The sequence below is a fragment of the Pongo pygmaeus genome, chromosome 8 (genome assembly GCF_028885625.2).
Source record: "Pongo pygmaeus isolate AG05252 chromosome 8, NHGRI_mPonPyg2-v2.0_pri, whole genome shotgun sequence".
Classification (NCBI taxonomy): domain Eukaryota; kingdom Metazoa; phylum Chordata; class Mammalia; order Primates; family Hominidae; genus Pongo; species Pongo pygmaeus.
In genome coordinates, this window is record NC_072381.2 from 52,467,960 (window position 1) to 52,490,320 (window position 22,361).

The 22,361-nt window shown below is 45.9% G+C and overlaps 1 long non-coding RNA gene across 1 annotated transcript; it reads left to right on the plus strand.

Moving 5' to 3' along the window:
* The first annotated feature begins 20,853 nt into the window (after positions 1 to 20,853).
* LOC129006156 (uncharacterized) lies at positions 20,854 to 21,925 on the plus strand. The gene is made up of 3 exons (XR_008491927.1): positions 20,854 to 20,895; positions 21,088 to 21,245; positions 21,462 to 21,925. It is a non-coding gene; the product is annotated as an uncharacterized LOC129006156 (long non-coding RNA).
* The last annotated feature ends 436 nt before the right edge of the window (positions 21,926 to 22,361 follow it).

Genomic DNA, 22,361 nt, shown 5'->3' on the forward strand with positions numbered 1-22,361 from the left:
CAAGTGGGCTTTATACCCGTGATGCAAAATGATTCAACACATGCAAATCAATAAATGTAATTCACCACATAAACAGAATTAAAAACCATATGATCATCTCTATAGACCCAGGAAAAGCATTTCATAAAATTCAACATCACTTCATGATAAGAACCCTCAACAAAGTAAGCATCAAAGGAACATGCTTCAATTTAATAAGACCCATCTATGGCAAACCACAGTGAACATTATACTGAATGGGCAAAAGTTGGATGCACTTCTCCTAAGAACTGGAACAAGGCTACGATGTATACTGTCACCACTCCTATTCAACATAGTACAGGAAGTCCTAGCCAGAGCAGTCAGGCAAGAGAGAAAAATAAAAGGCATCCAAGTAGGAAAAGAGGAAGTCAAACGATCTGTTCCCTGATGATATAATTCTATACCTAGAAAACACTTAGGGTTCCTTCAAAAGACTCCCTGTCCTGATAAACAACTTCAGTAAAGTTTGAGGATACAAAATCAAGGTACAAAAACCAGTAGCATTTCTATACAGCAATAATGTTCAAGCTGAGAACCAAATCAAGAATGCAATCCCATTTACAATAGACACACACACACAAATAAAATATCAGGGAATAGATTTAACCAGGAAGGTGAAATATATCTATGAAGAGAACCACAAACACTGATGAAAGAAATCATGGATGACACAAACAAATGGGAAAACATTCCATGTTCATGAACTGGAGCAATCAAAATTGTTAAAATTACCATGCTTCCCAAAGCAATCTACAGATTCAATGCAATTCCTATCTGATTCCCAACATTGTTTTTTCATCGAATTAGAAAGACTAATTCTAAAATTCATATGGAATTAAAAAGCCTAAATAGCCAAAGCAATCCTAAGCAGAACAAACAAACAAAACAAAGCCTGAGGCTTTTTTCATATTACCCAACTTCAAACTATACTACAAGGCTATAGTAACCAAAACAGCATGGTACTGGTACAAAAATAGATACACAGATCAATGGAACAGAATACAGATCTTAGAAGTAAAGCTGCATACTGACGACTAACTGATCTTTGACAAAGTTAACAAAATAAACAATTGGGAAAGAACACCTTATTCAATAAATAGTGCTGGGAAAACCGGCTAGCCATATGCAGAAGAATAAAACTGAATCCCTACCTCTCACCATATATAAAAGTTAACTCGAGATGGATTAAAGACTTAAATATAAGACTTCACATTTTAAAAACTCTAGAAGAAAATATAATAAAAACTCTTCTGGACTTTGGTCTAGGTGAAGATTTATGACTAAGACCTTAAAGGCAAATGCAACAAAACCAAAAACTGACAAATGGGACTTAATTAAACTAAAGAGCTGGAGGATTGCTGGCAAGATGGCCAAATAGGAACAGCTCTGGTCTACAGCTCTCAGCAAGACAGACCCAGAAGGTGGGTGATTTCTGCATTTCCAACTGAGCTACCCAGTTCATCTCATTGGGATGGTTGGACAGTTGGTGCAGCCCACAGAGGGTGTTCCAAAGCAGGGTGGGGAGTTGCCTCATCCAGGAAGTGCAAGGGATCGGGGAATTTTCTCCCCTACCCAGGGAAGCCATGAGGGACTGAGCCTGAAGAACTCCAGCACAGATACTGTGCTTGTCCTATGGTCTTTGCAACCTGCAAACCAGGAGATTCCCTCTGGTGCCTACCTCACCAGGGCCCTGGGTTTCAGGCACAAAACTGGGAGGCCATTTGGGCAGACACTGAACTAGCTACAGGAGTTCTTTTTTTGCTATACACCAGTGACACCTGGAATGCCAGTGAGACAGAACCGTTCACTCCCCTGGAAAGGGATGCTGAAGCCAAGGAGCCAAGTAGTCTGGCTCGGTGGATCCCACCCCCACAGAGCCCAGCAAACTAAGATCCACTGGCTGGAAATTCTCCCTGCCAGCACAGCAGCAGTCTGAGATGGACCTGGGACGCAAGCTTGGTGGGTGGAGGGGTGTCTGCCATTGCTGAGGCTTGAGTAGGTGGTTTTAAGCTTACAGTGTAAACAAAGCCACTGGGAAGTTCAAACTGGGCAGTGCCCACTGCAGCTCAGCAAGGCTGCTGTGGCCAGACTTCCAGATTTCTCTTCTCTGGGCAGGGCATCTCTGAAAAAAGGCAGCAGCCCCAGTCAGGGACTTATAGATAAAACCCCAGTCACCTTGGGACAGAGCACCTGGGGAAAGGGGTGGCTGTGGGGCACAGCTTCAGCAGACTTAAATGTCCCTGCCTGACAGCTCTGAAGAGAGCAGTGGACCTCCCAGCACACTGTTCGAGCTCTGCTAAGGGTCAGACTGCCTCCTCAAGTGAGTCTCTGACCCCCGTGTACCCTGACTGGGAGACACCTCCCAGTAGTGGCCGACAGACACATCATACGGAGAGCTCTGGTTGGTATCTGGCAGGTGCACCTTTGGGATGAAGCTTCCAGAGGAAAAATCAGGCAGCAATCTTTGCTGTTCTGCAGGCTCCACTGGTGATAGCAGGCAAACAGGGTCAGGAGTGGATCTCCAGCAAACTCTAGCAGACTGGCAGCAGAGGGGCTGGACTGTCAGAAGGAAAACTAACAAACAGAAAGAAATAGCATGTCCATTCAAAGACCCCATCTGAAAGTCACCAACATCAAAGACCAAAGGCAGATAAATCCACAAAGATGGGGAGAAACCAGCACAAAAGGGCTAAAAATTCCAAAAGCCAGAACACTTGTTTTCCTCTAAAGGATCACAACTCCTCACTAGCAAGGGAACAAAACTCAACAGAGAATGAGTTTGACGAATTGACAGAAGTAGGCTTCAGAAGGTGGGTAATAAACTCCTCAAGCTAAAGAAGCATGTTCTAACCCAATGCAAGGAAGCTAAAAACCTTGTAAAAAGGTTAGATGAATTGCTAACTAGAATAACCAGTGTAGAGAAGAACATAAATGACCTGATGGAGCTGAAAAGCACAGCACAAGAACTTCATGAAGCATACACAAGTATTAATAGCCAAATCGATGGAGTGGAAGAAACGATATCAGTGATTGAAGATCAACTTAATGAAATAAAGATAGAAGACAAGATTAGAGAGAAAAGAATAAAAAGGAATGAACAAAGCCTCCAAGAAATATGGGACTATGTGAAAAGACCAAATCTGTATTTGATTGTTGAACCTGAAAATGACAAGGAGAATGGAACCAAGTTGGAAAACACTCTTCAGGATATTATCCAGGAGAACTTCCCCAATCTAGCAAGACAAGCCAACATTCAAATTCAGGAAATACAGAGAACACCACAAAGATACTCCTTGAGAAGAGCAACCCCAAGACACATAATTGTCAGATTCACTGAGGTTGAAATGAAGGAAAAAATGTTAAGGGAAGCCAGACAGAAAGATTCGATTATCCACAAAGGGAAGCCCATCAGACTAACAGCGGATCTCTCTGCAGAAACCCTATAAGCCAGAAGAGAGTGGGGGCCAATATTCAACATTTTTAAAGAAAAGAATTTTCAACCTAGAATTTCATATCCAGCCAAACTAAGCTTCATAAGTGAACGAGAAATAAAATCCTTTACAGACAAGCAAATGCTGAGAGATTTTGTCACCACCAGGCCTGCCTTACAAGAGCTCCTGAAGGAAGCACTAAACGTGGAAAGGAACAACTGGTACCAGTGACTGCAAAAACATATCAAATTGTAAAGAAAGCCTAAATAGCTGAAGCTATTTACAATTTATGAAGAAACTGCATCAACTAATGGGCTAAACAACCAGCTAGCATCATAATGACCAGATCAAATTCACACATAACAATATTAACTTTAAATGTAAATGGGCTAAATGCCCCAATTAGAAGACAGACTGGCAAATTGGATAAAGAGTAAAGGCCCATCAGTGTGCTGTATTCAGGAGACCCATCTCACGTGCAAAGACACACATAGGCTCAAAATAAAGTGATGAAGGAATATTTACCAAGCAAATGGAAAGCAAAAAAGCAGGAGTTGCAATTCTAATCTCTGATAAAACAGGCTTTAAACCTACAAAGATCAAAAGAGACAAAGAAGGGCATTACATAATGGTAAAGGGATCAATGCATCAAGAAGAGCTATCTATCCTAAATATATATGCACCCAATACAGGAGCACCCAGATTCATAAAGCAAGTTCTTAGAGACCTACAAAGAGACTTAGACTCCCACACAATAATAGTGGGAGACTTTAACAACCTATTGTCAATATTAGACAGATCAACAAGACAGAAAATTAACAAGGGTATTCAGAACTTGTACCCAGCTCTGGACCAAGTGAGACTAATAGACATCTACAGAACTCTCCACCCCAAATCAACAGAATATACATTTTTCATAGCAACTCATTGCACTTATTCTAAAATTGACCACATAATTGGGAGGAAAACGCCCCTCAGCAAATGCAAAAGAATGGAAATCATAACAAACAGTCTCTCAGACCACAGTGCAATCAAATTAGAACTCAGGATTAAGAAACTCACTCAAAACCACAGAACTACATGGAAACTGAACAAACTGCTCCTGAATGACTACTGGGTAAATAATGAAATGAAAGCAGAAATAAAGATGTTCTTTGAAACCAGTGAGAATGAAGACACAACATACCACATTTAAATCTCTACACATTTAAAGCAATGTGTAGAGGGAAAGTTATAGCACTAAATGCCCACAAGAGAAAGCAGGAAAGATCTAAAATTGGCACCCTAACATCAAAATTAAAAGAACTAGAGAAGCAACAGCAAACAAATTAAAAAGCTAGCAGAAGAAAAGAAATAACTAAGATCAGAGCAGAACTGAAGGAGATAGAGACATGAAAAACCCTTGAAAAAATCAATGAATCCAGGATCTGGTTTTCTGAAAAGATCAACAAAATAGATAGACTGCTAGCCAGGCTAATAAAGAAGAAAACAGAGAAGAATCAAATAGATGCAATAAAAAGTGATATAGGGGATATCACCACTGATCTCACAGAAATACTAACCACCATCAGAGAATATTATAAACACCTCTATGCAAATAAACTAGAAAATCTAGAAGAAATGGATAAATTCCTGGACACATACACCCTCCCATCTAAACCGTGAAGAAGTTGAATCCCTGAAAAAACCAATAACAAGTTCTGAAATCGAGGCAGTAATTAATAGACTGCCAACCAAAAAAAAAGTCCAGGACCAGACAGATTCACAGCTGAATTCTACCAGAGGTGCAAAGAGGAGCTGATACCATTCCTTCTGAAACTACTCCAAACAATAGAAAAAAAGGGAATCCTCCCTAACTCATTTTATGAGGCCAGCATCATCCTGATACCAAAACCTGGCAGAGATACAACAAAAAAAGAAAATTTCAGGCCAATATCCCTGAGGAACATCAATGCAAAAATCCTCAATAAAATATTGGCAAACCAATCCAGCAGCACATCCAGAAGCTTATCCACCACAATCAAGTTGGCTTCATACCTGGGATGCAAGTCTGGTTCAACATATGCAAATCAATAGATGTAATCCATCACATAAACAGAACCAATGACAAAAACCACATGATTATCTCAATAGATGCAGAAAAGACCTTTGACAAAATTCAACACCCCTTCATGCTAAAAACTCAATAAACTAGGTATCAATGGAACATATCTCAAAATAATAAGAGCTATTTATGACAAACCCACAGCCAATATCATACTGAATGGGCAAAAACTGGAAGCATTCCCTTTGAAAACTGGCACAAGACAAGGATGCCCTCTCTTACCACTCCTATTCAACATAGTATTGGGAGTTCTGGCCAGGGCAATCAGGCAAGAGAAAGAAATAAAATGTATTCAAATAGGAAGAGAGGAAGTCAAATTGTCTTTGTTTGCAGATGACACGATTGTATATTTAGAAAACCCCATTGTCTCAGCCCAAAATCTCCTTAAGCTGATAAGCAACTTCAGCAAAGTCTCATGATACAAAATCGATGTGCAAAAATAACAAGCATTCCTATACACCAATAACAGACAAGCAGAGAGCCAAATCATGAGTGAACTCCTATTCACCATTGCTACTAAGAGAATAAAATACCTACAAATACAACTTACAAGGGATGTGAAGGACCTCTTCAAGGAGAACTACAAACCACTGCTCAAGGAAATAAGAGATGACACAAACAAATGGAAAAATATTCCATGCTCATGGATAGGAAGAATCAATATTGTGAAAATGGCCATACTGCCCAAAGTAATTTATAGATTCAATGCTATCCCCATCAAGCTACCACTGACTTTCTGCACAGAATTGGAAAAAACTACTTTAAAGTTCATATGGAACCAAAAAAGAGCCTGCATAGCCAAGACAATCATGAGCAAGAAGAACAAAGCTGGAGGCATCATGCTACCTGACTTCAAACTATACTACAAGGCTACAGTAACCAAAACAGCATGGTACTGGTACGAAAACAGATATATAGACCAATGGAACACAACAAAGGTCTCAGAAATAACACCACACATCTGCAGCTGTCTGATCTTTGACAAATCTGACACAACTGAAACTGGACCCCTTCCTTACACATATACAAAAGTCAACTCAAGATGGATCAAAGACTTAAACATAAAACCTAGGACCATAAAAATCATAGAAGAAAACCTGGGCAATACCATTCAGTACATAGGCATGGGCAAAGACTTCATGTCTAAAACACAAAAAGCAATGGAAACAAAAGCCAAAATTGACAAATGGGATCTAATTAAACTAAAGAGCTTCTGCACAGCAAAAGAAACTATTATTAAAATGAACAGGCAACCTACAGAATGGGAGAAAACTTTTGCAATCTATCCTTCTGACAAAGGGCTAATATCCAGAATCTACAAAGAACTTAAACAAATTTACAAGGAAAAGGCCAGGCATGGTGGCTCACGCCTGTAATCCCAACACTTTGGGAGGCTGAGGTGGGAGAATCACTTGAGGTCAGGAGTTTGAGACCAGCCTGACCAACATGGAAAAACCCTGTCTCTACTAAAAATACAAAATTAACTGGACATGATGATGCATGCCTGTAATCCCAGCTATTGGGAGGCTGAGGCAGGAGAATCGCTTGAACCTGGGAGGCAGAGGTTGTGGTGAGCCAAGATCACGCCATCGCACTCCAGCCTGGCCAACAAGAACAAAACTCCATCTCAAAAAACAAAAACAAAAACAAAACAAATTTACAAGAAAAAAACAAACAACCCCATCAAAAAGTGGGCAAAGGATATGAACAGACACTTTTCAAAAGAAGACATTTATGCAGCCAACAGACATATGAAAAAATGCCCATCATCACTGGTCATCAAAGAAATGTAAATCAAAACCATAATGAGATACCATCTCACACCAGTTAGAATGGCAATCATTAAAAAGTCAGGAAACAACAGATGTTGAGAGGGTGTGGAGAAATAGGAACGCTTTTACACTGTTGGTAGGAGTGTAAATTAGTTCAACCATTGTGGAAGACAGTGTGGTGATTCCTCAAGGATCTAGAACTGGAAATACCATTCGACCCAGCAATCCCATTGCTGAGTATATACTCAAAAAATTATAAATCATTCTACTATAAAGACACGTGCATACATGTTTATTGCGGCACTATTCACAATAGCAAAGACTTGGAACCAACCCAAATGTCCATAAATAATAGACTGGTTAAAGAAAATGTGGCACATATACACCATGGAATACTATGTAACCATAAAAAAGGATGAATTTATGTCCTTTGCAGGGACATGGGTGAAGCTGGAAACCATCATTCTCAGCAAACTATTACATGAACAGGAAACCAAACACTGCATGTTCTCACTCATAAGTGGGAGTTGAACAACAAGAACACATGGACAGAGAGGGGAACATCACACACCGGGGCCTGTTCGGGGATGGGGGGCTAGGGGAAGGATAACGTTAGGAGAAATACCTAATGTAGTTGACGGGTTGATGGGTGCAGCAAACCACCATGGCACGTGTATACCTATGTAACAAACCTGCATGTTCTGCACGTGTACCCCAGAACTTAAAGTATAATTAAAAAAAGAAAAAAACACAAAAACTAAAGAGCTTCTGCACACATACATACACGCACACACTAACACACACACACAACACTATCAACAGAGTAAGCAGACAACCTAAAAAAAGGGGAGAAAATATTTGGAAACTATGCATCCTTCAAGGTACTAATATATAGAATCTATAAGGATCTTAAACAAATCAACAACAAACCCCCCAAATGACTCCATTATCAAATAGACAAAGGGCATGAACGGATGTTTCTCAAAAGAAGACATACAAGTGTCCAACAAACATATGAAAAAATACTCAACATCACTAATTATCAGAGAGATGCAAATCAAAATCACAATGAGATACCACCTCACACGAGTCAGAATAGTTATCATTAAAAATTTTTTTAATAACAGATATTGGTAAGGATGCAGAGAAAAGAGAATGTTTATACACTCTTGGTGAGAATGTATATTAGTTCAACTCCTATAGAAACAGTATGAAGATTTCTTTTAAAGAATTTTTTTTCTGGAGCATATGTGCAGGTTTGTTATATAGGTAACTGGTATCATGAGGGTTTGTTGTACAGATTATTTCATCACCCAGGTATTAAGCTTCATACCCAATAGTTATTTTTTCTGCTCATCTCCTTCCTTTCACCTTCCATCCTCTAGCAGATCCCACTGTCTGTTTTTCCCTTCTTTTTGTTAATGAGCTCTCATCATTTAGCTCCCACTTATAAGTGAAAACTTGTGGTATTTTTTCTCTTCCTGCATTATTTTGCTAAAAATAATAGCCTCCAGCTCCATCCATGTTCTTGCAAAAGATAGGATCATGTTTTTTATGGCTGCATAGTACTCCACGGTGTATATGTACCACTTCTTTTTTTTAAAATCTAATCTGTCATTGACAGGCATTTAGGTTAATTCCATGTCTTTGCTATTGTGAATAGTACTGCAATGAACATTTGCATGCATATGTCTTTATGGTATAATGATTTATATCTTCCCCAAATCAAGGGCATCTGGAATATAACTGTTACTGCGGAAGTGGCAGAAGGTCTGTTTTATGCCTCTGGGACCCTCTTCCCAGGAAAACTCTGGGCTACTACCAGTGATATTCACTCAGCTGTGGGTGCAGTAACTGTTCTGTATTCATGAGCCAGGGGCCTTGCCTTACGGAGTGGGGATGGGGGTTCCCAGAAAAGAGGGGCTGGACTCCTCTCTGTATGGCGGCTGCAATATGCTGGAGGTGCCAGTATAATGACTAGGCCCTTTGCTCCTTCCCAGTTCTAGGACTGTTAGGGCTGCACCACTGCAACTGTAGTGGCAGAGGGGTTGTGGCTTGACTCTGGGATTACCTCCTTGGGGAATGCTGGGCTGCCTCTGACTGTGGTGATCAGGCAGGGGCAGGGTTGTTGTGCTAGAATCCAGGGGAGGTGGCCCTGCCCAGTGAGGAGAAGTAAGAACTGGGATCTGCATGGAGAATAGTCTGGCCGCTTTTCTGAGAGAAGGTTGTTCTGTGCTGGGGGTTTGGACCAGCCCCTGGTCCCCACAGACTCTTCTATGCCTGGAGACAGCAAGAGCAAGGGGTTGCAAGACAGCAAAGATGGCAACCCACCCCTCCCACTGGGAGCTCCATCCAGGGAGTTGCAGAGCTGCTCCTGGCTCCATAGCCCTGGTGGCAGGTGGCTGGAGGCCTGGGCCTTAAGCACCTTCCCAGTGAGGAGATATTGGAATGGGCATCCATGTAACAGTTTGTCCACTTTTCCTTAGGGCTGCTGCAATATGCTGGGGGTCTACTCTAGTCCCTAGTTATGTCTGATTTTCCAGTACTGTCTCCCTGGATGGGGGAGGTTTCTCTGGTTCCATGTGTCTTCCTGGTGGGCTGTGGTCCTGCCTTACTTTTCTCCATTTTCTGTGTGTAGAGTTGTTTTCTTGATTAGTCCCAATGTGTGTACCTGGATGTCTCAGTTGAAGGTGTTGCTATTACTTGCCCTTTCCTTTCCTCTCTGAGAGAGTGGTGCACATTAGCTGCTTCTAGTCAGCCATCTTGGCCACTTCGGAATTGGAGATTTCTTAAAGAATGAAAAAAATAGAACTATCAATGGACCTAGCAATCTCACTACTGGGTATCTACCAAAAGCAAAATAAATTTTTCTATCAAAAAGATACCTGCAATCATGTTTATTGCAGCACTATTCACAATAGCAAAGTCATTGAATCAACCTAAGTGCCAATTAGGATTGAATAAAGAAAGTGTGGCACATATATACTATGGAATATTATGTGGCCAACAAAAAGATTGAAATGTCCTTTGTGGCAACATGGTTGCTGCTGGAGGCCCATTATCCTAAGCAAATTAAAACAGAAACAGAAGGTCAAATACTGCATGTTCTTACTTGTAAGTGGGCACTAAACATTGGATACTCATGGACATAAAGATGGAAAAAATAGACAACTAGGGACTCCGTAAGTGGGGAAAAAGGGAAAGCAAGGTGTAAAAACTACCTATTGGATACTATGTTCACTGTTTGGTTGATGAGTTCAATAGAAACCTAAACCCCAGCATTATGCAATATACCTATGTAACAAACATGCTCATACATCCCATGAATCTTAAAAAAAAAAAGAGAGAGAGAGAAAGAGAGCTCAGATTATGGGGAATCATCCCTTTAAGACCAAGTCAGTCTTCTTGATGAGAGATCCCCCTTTAGAAACTCCAGCTTGATTCATGTATTTATAGCACCATCTCCTGTCAGTATCTAGAAAAATGTTCTTACTTAACCTGTGAAGACTTAAAACTAAAAAGGTCTAAATGGGATACCTTTGATATACCTAAATTATTTTATTTATGTGCAGCGATATGCACCTCCATATCTTGTTAAAATAAATAATTTATATTTTGATTTGGAGGTGATAAAATATCACTGCACATAAATAAAAATTATTAAATAATTAAATTAATTACTAATATTAAAATAATTTTCATTTATGTGCAGTGATGTTTTGTCACCTCCAAATCTCATATTGAAATGTGATCCCCAATATTGGAGGTGAGGCCTGGTGGGAGAAGTTTCTGTCATGGGCGTGGGTCTTGCATGAATGGCTTAGTGTCTCCTCACAGTAATGAGTTCTTGCTCTGAGTTCATGCGAGATCTGGTTGTTTAAAAGAATGTGGCACCTCCCCCCTCTCTGTCTTGCTCCCACTTGTGCCATGTGATATGCCAGCTCTCCCTAAGTGTTCTGTCATGATTGTAGGATTCCTGAGGCCTCCCCAGAAGCTGAGCAAATGCTGGCACCATGCATCTTGTACAGCTGGCAGAACCATAAGCCAATAAATCTCTTTTCTTTAAAAATTACTCAGTCTCACATATTTCTCCATAATTATGCCAAAATGGGCTGATATGAGTCTCATGCCCCTTCCAGTAGTTCTGGTGTTTCATGATGAGTATCTTCTCTCCAAGGACAAGATTGGGTATAATATCAGAAATGTATTCATGTTTTGGCCTGGCACGGTGGCTCACGCCTGTAATCCCAGCACTTTGGGAGGTCGAGGTGGGCAGATCATGAAAGCAGGAGATCAAGACCATCCTGGCTAACACAGTGAAACCCTGTCTCTACTAAAAGTACAAAAAATTAGCCAGGTGTGGTGGCACGCACCTGTAGTCCCAGCTACCCGGGAGGCTGAGGCAGGAGAATCGTGTGAACCCGGGAGGCGGAGGTTGCCATGAGCCGAGATCGTGCCACTGCACTCCAGCCTGGGTAGTGAGACTCCATCTCGAAAAAAAAAAAAAAAAAAAGAAGAAGAAGAAGAAGAAGAAATGTATTCATGTTTCTCTAAACAGTCATTGATGCTTGACACTAGTGTGACTAAGGATAAAGTATGCCACTGGCCTATTAATAATACTTTAGAGAGTAAAGAGCATGGGAAGAGCTTCTCAGTAAAAGAAACTAGTTCGTTACCTGATATGGTTTGGATTTGTGTCCCCGCCCAAGTCTCATGTTAAATTGGAATCTCCAGCATTGGAGGAGGAGCCTGGTGGGAGGTGATTGGATCACGGGGGTGGATATCCCCCTTGCTGTTCTCATGATAGTGAGTGAGTTCTCATGAGATCTGACTGTTTAGAAGTGTGTAGCACCTCCCCCTTCTCTCTAGTCCTTTACTCTGGCCATGTAAGACATCCCTGCTTCCCGTTCGCCTTCCACCATGATTGCAAGTTTCTGGAGGCCTCCTCAGCCATGCTTCTTGTACAGCCTGCAGAGCCAATTAAACCTCTTTTCCTTATAAATTACCCAGTTTCAGGTATTTATAGCAGTGTGAGAATTGACTGATACATTACCTTTAACACTGATGGTGCCCCGACAGAGGGATGAAACAACGCTGCCTCATTTGAGAGATAAGACAACTCAATTTCAGGATAGTATAATACAAATTTGGAACTGTTTTATCTGGCTTACCCTCTGCTGTGGTCAGCTCAGTCAGCTTGCCTGTTTGTTTTGTGAACAGATAAATTATGCCAAAGACGCCTTACTCAATAACGCTGAAGATATGGGATGAATATCCAAAGAATGGTATATCCACACTATTACATTACAAAGTACTGATTGGCATGATGGTGAACAGGCACAATGAGCAAGTATTTATTGGTTAGCTCCAAATGGAATGTCTTGGCTATATAGTACCAACTTGTGATGGTTACCCCCAGGATGGTTAAGACCGTGTTCCTTGGCTTATGCTTGGGCACAAGGTTAAGTAGTTCATACTCTGTCAAAATCTGCAAATTTTTCTCATTTACAGTCTCGTTGTGTTCATTCTGTGTTTCATTGGCATGATCATTTAGCTTTCATCTTTATACCACAAATCAGGCATTAAGAATATCATTTGTCATGAAGATATCCTAACCAATTATACACAAAAGGCCCTAAATAATAGCTGCATGGATATGTCATTGCTAAATAAGTAAGTTGTTTTTATGAGAACTGTTACATTACAGAAGAGTATGGCTTTAGACACACAGTGCAGCCTGAGGAGGAACTTGTACATCAGAAAAACTCAGTGTTGTGTCTCTACCCCAGATGAATCGACCAACATCATGAAATTAATCACGGGTATACAAATTCAAATAACTAACTTTTCAGATTCAATACTCTCTGATTAGTTATGCAGCTGGTTTGTATCTTGGAGAAATTGGTGTAAAAAACTGTTACTAATTCTGGGAATTATAATCATTTGTTGTGTTTTGTCCTGTTTTTGTCTACACTGCTGTTATGGCATGTGTTTGCAATCCAGTAAATGCACAACCAAAAAGGCTAGAATAATGGTTGCTCAAATAACTGCTTTGAATGAAGAGGCAGTCATGTGGCCTGAAATAGGTTTGAGGACCACTTCTCCCTTGTTTACTTTATACGTTGGCTTTAGTTCTTTCTAATTCTTCCCCTATTGGACATGACTTCCTAGGAACGAGCCTTCCTAGTAGGGTGAGATTTTGACTTAAATACATGGTTCTTCTGCCCTGTTTTCTCTGAAATAATTTGAAGAAAAGGAAGAAGTGTAAAAGAAGTAAAATGTCCAGACCTTCTAAATTTATTATGCCAAGGGGGAAGTTAAGCCCTTAAGACTCAGTCACATGCCATGTTTGCAATTCTGCTTCATAGATTATAGCTTAACTCTCTCTCATTGTTCTAGTTCTGTAAATGACTAGGAGAGACCAGAGACCAGAACGCATCCCTTCCCATCATTGATCCTTGTTATAGATTACTTGCCTCCTTTGTTGTCCTGTTCCTGAGAACAGAGAGTGCTCAAGACCTCATGATAGTTACATCTTTAGTGTGGAATGTTAAATATACCTTTCCCAAAAGAGAAAGACTATCTCCACTAATCAGATCATTGTAACTATGCTTAAGCTTCACAAGGACAGATGTTAAAATTCAGTTTAACTTTCCTAAACTTTGTCTGTATACATGGTCCCTAACTTCTCCACTTTGTAATACTGACTTGTTTTTTGGAATCTGCTTCCCAGTTGGTCCATCCTCAATCTTTTCAAGTGAATAAATTATCTTTAATCTAGATTCTGACCCTTTGATTATTTTACATTGATGTTTTTCTGACCTGTGGGAGACTCTTTGTGACTCAGTTTGTTTGACTCATAAACCCGCAGGCCACTGGTTTGAAACCTAAGCCACTACCAGAGCTGATTACAACCTCTGGGAGAGCCAGGACTGGTCAGACGTCACTAGCTGCTATGTCCAGAAACCTGGCTCCTTCAAAGAGAAACTCCTTGTGCTGGGACAGGCCTGGTGGTGCAGGGGACAGGAGCCCTCATGCTTGCCCTCCACTGGGACAGTAGGGTGAGGTGGGCCTCTGGTTGCACCTGGCATCAAGTGACCAAAGGCCAACACCCATAGAGCCTGCCTTCCTCCAGGGCCCAGGCCTCTGCAGCAGGACCCGGCTGCCCCCTCCTCCCGCAGTCCCAGCCTGGGGGTCACAGCCCCTCTCCACTGTGCTTCTCACCTCTATTGCTCTTATCCTTCACACTCCTTGGCACCCACAGCAATAAACAATCACAGTGGGGCAGGTGTTCACAGGAGGCGGGGGCAGTGGTGATGAAGGAGGAGGAGGTGGTTTCTCCTATTCTGGCTCCTAAAAAAAGAAAAACAGAACTGTCTGCTTCCTTTCTGGGCAGATCCTGGGTGCAAGGCCATGGTGTCATTGCCTCAGCACCAGGCACAGTGCTGACCACTCCCAGATGTGTGTCTGCAGAATGAAAGGACTAGTGAGGAGCTCACACCACAGGGGAGCATCTTTCATGTGAGAAACATGCAAACTCCTCGTGGTTTGCAGACATGGTTTTTCCCCTAAATGCCAATGACTTCGTCTCTGTCCCTTTGTTTCTCCCACGGCCACCCTTGTTGAAAGAGGCCTGCTCTGGGGGCTGTGCAATGGTCCCAGCATTTGCAGATGACTGTCTGCCTCCACCTGGTTGCAAATGCAGCCTCCCGGAGCCCACTCTGCAGCACCACAGAGGCCAGCCTTGGCCAGGGAGGCCTGTTCCCACCCCATCCCAGGCCCAGGGCCTCCTGCCTCAGCTACTGCCCTCACCATAGCCCATGACCCCTAGGGTGAGTCCCTGGCCCAGGAGCCTGCTTCCGGACTCCTGGCCCCTGTGTTCACTGGGCTGCGTGACTCTCCCAGCTCGGTGCCTGCCAGGACTCCCGCATCCCTCAGCTCTGCAGTCCCTAGAAGCTAACCCCAGCCAGTCCCTCGTCCCTGCCAGGAGACAGGGATCCAGAGAGGCCAAATGGAGCCACATCTGCATCCGGAGCCTGGGGACGGGGCCAGGTCCCTAAAACACGGGCCTCCTTTTCCAGAGCGCCTCCGTCCTTAGCATCTTATACATGCTCCGTGGAATATTGAGAGAAGAGCCCCATTTATTCAGGAGAGATCATCACAGTTGCTGAAACTGGCCACCCCAGGCTGTGAATTGATGAGAAGGCTCATTTTGAGGGGTGCAGGGAGTGGGAAGGGCATGCTGGGGACATCACTGTGAGTCTCCGCCCTTCTCAGGCTCCACTCTGCCCCTCTGTCACCCTCTTCTCTGCCCAGGTAGGTGGAGGTCATGGGGCACAGCCTTCATGGCACTCTTGGTGAAGGTCAGTGGGCTCCTTGGGATGTGACAATATCAGGACCAGAACTGCGACTTACCTTTTCCAGCTTCTGCACAGGTGGTGGATCCTTGACAGTCTAGAATGTTCAAAAGAGAAAAATGTGGGCTGGATGGGGTGGGCGGGCTTTGCCTTGGCCCTGCACAGAGCTGGGACCCTGGTCTGGAGCAGGGCTGGATGGGGATGGGCTGGCTTTGCCTTGGCCCTGCACACAGCTGGGACCCTGGTTTGGAGCAGGGCTGGATGGGGGTGGGGCAGCAGGACAGAGCACGGTTTGGACCCTGGTTTGGAGCAGCAGGACAGGGCATGGCCTTTAGGGTGTCACCTGGGCACTCTGAGCCTGTGGTGTACCCAGCAGTCTCCTCCTCCCAGGCCTCAGCCTCCAACCTTACCCAAGGGAAACTCCTGTACCGCCGTTGTGGGGTTCCTAAGAGTCAGCCAGGCCAGGGACCAGGTCCCTAGAGAGGCCCAGCCGCTGCAAGTGTCCTTCTCTGCCCACAGCCATATGGAAAAGAGAGAGCCTGCCCCACTTCCCTTCCTTAGGGAGAGCCTGTCTGTCCCTGGGAGCCCTCCCTGACCTCCCAGCCTCATGACTGAGTCCCCGGCTTCCTTCCCTCGTGGCTCCCTGGGGAGAGATGAGACCTGCGTGTTCCCTGGGCTGGCCTCTGTCCTCTCCTCCCCCTGCTCTGTCTGTCTGCAGCTCTCTGGGCTGGGTCCGTCCACCCCAGCTCCAAGGGCCTCTATCGCCCTCCCTGCCCTGGGCTCCATCTCTGCTTTTGACTCCTGCTCTGCCTTACAGGGGGCCCTTCCCATTCCTGTGGGGTGTATATTTCACCCTCATCCTTGACCAGACAGGACTGTGAGCTGCCTGTGGGGAGCTTCATTTCTGTCCCTCCGCAGCCCAGCATGGGGCCCAGGGGAAACTGGAGCTCAGTAAAGACAGATGAAGGAATGTGGAAGGCACCAGACATATGACAAGATCCACGCTGGTTTCTCAAGGCACAGACAGCTGGGGGTTACAGCACCGTCCTCCATTTGGGCCAGCAGGGCCTCATGGGGGCTCCTCTCTTCCTCCTTCCACACAGAGGCCGCCTCCTGGCCATTGTCCATCTGAGGCTTCCAGAAGTCCAGCTTGTTGAGGCAGCCCTGGTTTCAGGGGTTCTGGGGTCACTTCTCTCTAGGAGCTAGGGCAGGCCTCAACCCCATGTCCAGGGCATCTCAGGCCAGCTCTCTGTGACCAGCCATGGCAGGAGGTCCTACAGAAGCCCAGGCTTCCTAGACTCTGTGAACTTGTGGACAGCTTCCCTTGGCTCATGTGATGACCTGGGAACTGATAGGAAACTTCCCACAGGTGGGATCACACGGCAGTCACATGCTGAAGTCCCTTGGAGGTTGGGCCTGTGTCTGAGCCCCAGGGCTGGGCGGGCTGGGAGCACTTAAGGGAGCACTTATTCTCCTGCCACATAGCTGCCAGAAACCACAAAGCAGCAGCAGGGTCAGGAGCAGGACCGGCAGGACCTGGATGATTAGTGGGTTGCTTGTCCAGCCCTCTGGTTGACTTGCCTCCTGTGATGGACCAGTGTCCTATGATGGCAGATGGGTGCTCTCTGATGAACAAGTGGTCTGTGATGGATGGGTGCTCTGTGATAGATGGGTGGTGTGTGATTAATGGGTGCTTTGTGGTGAATGGGTGGTCTGTGGTGGATGGGTGGTGTGTGATGGACGGGTGGTTTGCGGTGAATGAGTGGTCTGCAATGGATGGATGGTCTATGATGGATGGGTGGTCTGTGGTGGATGGGTGGTATGTGATAGATGGCTGGTTTTTGGTGGAAGGGTGCTCTGTGATAGATGGATATTCTGTGGTGAATGGGTGGACTGTGGTGGACGGGTGGCCTGTGATGGATGGGTGGTCTGTGATGGAAGGTTGGCCTGTGATGGATGGGGGCTCTGTGGTGGGCGAATGGCCTGTGATGGATGGGTGTTCTGTGGTGAATGGGTGGCCTGTGATGGATGGCTGGCCTGTGATGGATGGGTGCTCTGTGGTGAATGGGGTATCTGTGGTGAATGGGTGGCCTGTGGTGGATGGGTGTTCTGTGGTGAATGAGTGGCCTGTGATGGATGGCTGGCCTGTGGTGGATGGGTGCTCTGTGGTGGATGGGGGCTCTGTGGTGCATGGGTGGCCTGTGATGGATGGTTGGCCTGTGATGGATGGGTGCTCTGTGGTGAATGCATGGCCTATGATGGATGGGGGCTCTGTGGTGAATGGGTGGCCTGTGGTGAATGGCTGGCCTGTGGTGGATGGCTGGCCTGTGATGGATGGGTGTTCTGTGGTGAATGGGTGGCCTGTGATGGATGGCTGGCCTGTGATGGATGGGTGTTCTGTGGTGAACGATTGGCCTGTGATGGCTGGCCGGCCTGTGGTGGATGGGTGCTCTGTGGTGAATGGGTGGCCTGTGATGAATGGCTGGCCTGTGGTGGATGGGTGCTCAGTGGTGAATGGCTGGCCTGTGATGGATGGGGGCACTGTAATGGATGGGTGCTCTGTGGTGAATGGCTGGCCTGTGATGGATGGGGGCACTGTGATGGATGGGTGGCCTGTGATGAATGGCTGGCCTGTGGTGGATGGGTGCTCTGTGGTGAATGGGTGGCCTGTGATGAATGGCTGGCCTGTGGTGGATGGGTGTTCTGTGGTGGATGGGGGCTCTGTGGTGCATGGGTGGCCTGTGATGGATGGTTGGCCTGTGATAGATGGGTGCTCTGTGGTGAATGGGTGGCCTGTGGTGAATGGCTGGCCTGTGATGGATGGGTGCTCTGTGGTGAATGGCTGGCCTGTGATGGATGGCTGGCCTGTGGTGGATGGGTGCTCTGTGGTGAATGGGTGGCCTGTGATGAATGGCTGGCCTGTGGTGGATGAGTGTTCTGTGGTGGATGGGGGCTCTGTGGTGCATGGGTGGCCTGTGATGGATGGTTGGCCTGTGATAGATGGGTGCTCAGTGGTGAATGGGTGGCCTGTGGTGAATGGCTGGCCTGTGATGAATGGGTGCTCTGTGGTGAATGGATGGCCTGTGATGGATTGGGGGGCTGTGATGGATGGGTGCTCTGTGGTACATGCATGGCCTGTGATGGATGGGGGGGCTGTGATGGATGGTTGCTCTGTGGTGAATGGGTGGCCTGTGATGGATGGGTGTTCTGTGGTGGATGGTTGCTCTGTGGTGAATGGGGGCTCTATGGTGAAAAGGTGGCCTATGGGGAATGGGTGGCTTGTGGGGAGTGGTTGGCCAGTGGTGGATGAGTGGCCTGTGATGGATGGGTGGCCTGTGATGAATGGGTGGCCTGTAGTGGACAGGTAGTCTGTGGTGGATGCATGTTCTGTGATGGATGGATGGCCTATGATGAATGGATGTTCTGTGATGGATGAGTGTTCTATGTTAAATTGGTGCTCTGTAGCGAATGGGTGGCCTGTGGTGGATGAGTGTTCTGTAGGGGTGCTGTGTGGTGAATGGGTGGCCTGTGGTGGATGAGTGTTCTGTGGTGGATGGGTGATCTGTGGTGAATGGGTGCTCTGTGGTGGATGGGTGTTCTGTGGTGGATGGGTGTTCTGTGGTCAATGGGTGGCCTGTGATGGATGGGTGGCCTGTGGTAGACGGGTGTTCTATAATGAATGGGTGCTCTGTGGTGGATGAGTGGCCTGTGGTGGACAAGTAGTCTGTGATTGATGCATGTTCTGTGATGGATGGGTCGCCTGTGGTGGATGGGTGGTCTGCGGTGGACTGGCACCCTGTAGGAGAAAGGTATTAACGTGCACTATGCCTGGTAGACAATGCGAATGTCAGTGGCCTGGGTGGCCTCTTCCCGGTGCCCACCATTTGGAGGCCCATCTGCCCACTCCTCGCTCTCCCTAGCTGGTCCCTCCTCCATGTACCACAGTGAGGCTAGCGGTCAGGGCTGGTCCCCAGAGAGCTACAGACCCCTCCTTCGGTCCTGCTTAAAGGCTCTGCCCTAGAGCCCTGCCAAGAAAGTCCCAGAAGCTTCCTGGTCTCATGAACCTAGCCTCACTGAACACCTCGCTTGCAGCACAGGGCTTCTGTGAGGACCACAAAATCTACAGGTAAAAAGATGGGTGAGGGTGGGGGTGCTGTGGCCAAGAGAGGTGCAGGTGCAGGTGCAGGGGCACGAGACCCGGGTCCATCCCTCACAGCCTCTCTCCCCACTTCCAGGCTCTCCACAGTGGGCACATCCACACACCACTCTGAGCCTCAGCCTCCACACCTGCGCAAAGGGAATAAGCCTCCCTCCCTGGGAGCACTTGTGAGGTTTAGAAAGCTCAGAGGAAGGCCTGGCTCAGAACCAGGGCCACATGGGTTTTAAGCAACGGGAACTCTTCCCTGGGTGTTCTTCACAGTAAAGGGACTTTGGGCAGCATCAGTGGGAATGCAGGCTGCCCAGGGCTTCCCCAGATCCAGACTTCTGCATAGAGAGAAGGCTAGGGAGGGAAGAGGAGAGAGCTTGTGCTGGGCCTGAGCCTGGCCTGTATGCCTGACAGCCTCCCCATCAGCAGCAGGAGAGGACATACTGCAGGGCTCAGTGAGGGAGCAGAGAGGGACAACTCCAGGGCCTGAGCAGGGAGGAGAGTCAGAAAGGAGGCTGACAGCACCTGGGAAATGACAGCAGATGACCACCAGGCAGGCTCGGGCGACGGGATTGTGAGTGGGTTTAGGATCAGATCAGCAGCTGGGGCACCGGTTCAGCGGCACATGCATCCTGAAGGTAGTGCATGGAATCCTCCAGATCCCCTGGACCTGGGAGGCCCACGTGGAGAAGCTGAAGACCCTAGAGGTCCTGGATTCTGGCTCCTGGCACACAGCCTCCAATCCTCACACACCTGTGCCAGCTGGAACAGGATCAAGCAAGCCCAGGTGCCTGCTGCACATGCTACTTTTCTGGGACTGCCTGGGAACTGTGTGCTCTTTCTGTCCTCCCCAGGGTGTATCTCATTCCAGTGCAAGGCCTCTGGACAGCCCAGGTTGGTGGCATCCCCACCCTGGTACTCACACAGGTGGTGCTCTTCATAGTGATGTCATTAGAAAAGACATTTCTGCCATTGTTCAGGCTGGCTTCAACAAAGACCTCCCTAAAGCACGGAAAGCGAAGATGGTGAGAGCCAGCCCGGGGAGATGCAGTTCTTGCCCTTGGTGAGTAGACAGCATGGGTAATGCTCTCATTCCCCAAAGCACTATGAGGTCAACCTCAGCAACGATGGCCAAGGGGGATGTGGGTCCAGCAGCGAGGGGCCCTGCATGAGATTTCATGTCATTGTGACTGTGTCCTAAGTGACCACAAACGGCTGCTTGTTGTCAACCATTCTGGCTCTTCTGTATTTACAGAGTCCGTTGGCTTAACTCTGAAAGGCGACCTGGAGCAGTGGTACCATTCCTCGGGCAATCATCTCCTGCATCCTGCCCTCCTCATAAGACCCTAGGACACTGCGGTTCTCTAGGACACTGCAGATCCCTGAACACCTTGGGGGCCACCAACAAGGGAGGTGAGCAATGTGTTCTTAGCCCAGCCACAGACACATGCTGCCCCAGCATGGGGGCATCCACATTCTGTACACCTCACAGTGCCCAACTGTGACCCCTGGCCTCCTGCCCTCTAGGGCCTCCTGCCAGGGATACTTACTGTCCAGGTTGTTTTTAATCTTTGGTCCAGGGCAAGTCATGAAAGTCTTGTCCATACTGATTTTTTTTTTTTCTAAAAGGAAATGACATGGGAAGAATGTCAATGCACATGTTCGTCCACTGTCCCTCCCACCTCCGGTCCTCATCACGCAGAGCGGACCCTGTGGTCCACGACTGGCATCTGGGCTCTGCTTTCCTATTGCAGAGACCCCTGTGAGCACCCGCCACACCCAGGCCCTGTGCAGCACTCTGCTGTGTAACAGGAACAGGCAGGCAGAGTCCCTGCTCTCAAGGACTCACCTTTAAGGACTGCATGGGAGACAACAAAATTAAAAATAGAGAACAAAATAGATGGCAGAGTGCAACGTGCTGTGATGTCCATGAGCAGAGGGAAGGAGAGGCACAGAGGCAAAGGGACAGCCGCTTCGTCACAGGCGACCAGAAGCATTCGTGTGATGTTCCGCAGTTTCTTCAATCCCATTTCATTTTCTTTTTCTTCCATCATATTTAAGCAAAATTAAATTTATTATGCTGTAGTTGAAAATGTTAATAGCACTTGTCTTTGGGTTTGGGATTTGGGGTAATGTTTTTATTCATTATGTTTTGTCTATGTTTCTTTTTTCTACATTGTATCATTTTTATAATAAAATATAATTAACACTTTAAAAATAATTGTACAAATGTATAACAAAGTATAATATTATAATTTTATAAATTAAAATTTCATGTATACATAAAATTACTTTCTATTGTTTTTCTCTTTTTCATGTAGGTCAGGGTTACTATGGACAAAATGATTCATTTCCACATGGAACAATTTGTTGGCCTGAACGCAATGGTCAGAATAGCCATGAATTTCTAAACTGTTGACCTCTTCCTTGGTGCTGATAAAGATAATGATCAGGAAAACATTGTTAGGAAACAGATTCACTTTGAGAGATGGAAAGAGTGGGATTACTGGGGTAAAAATCCCCAAGAGG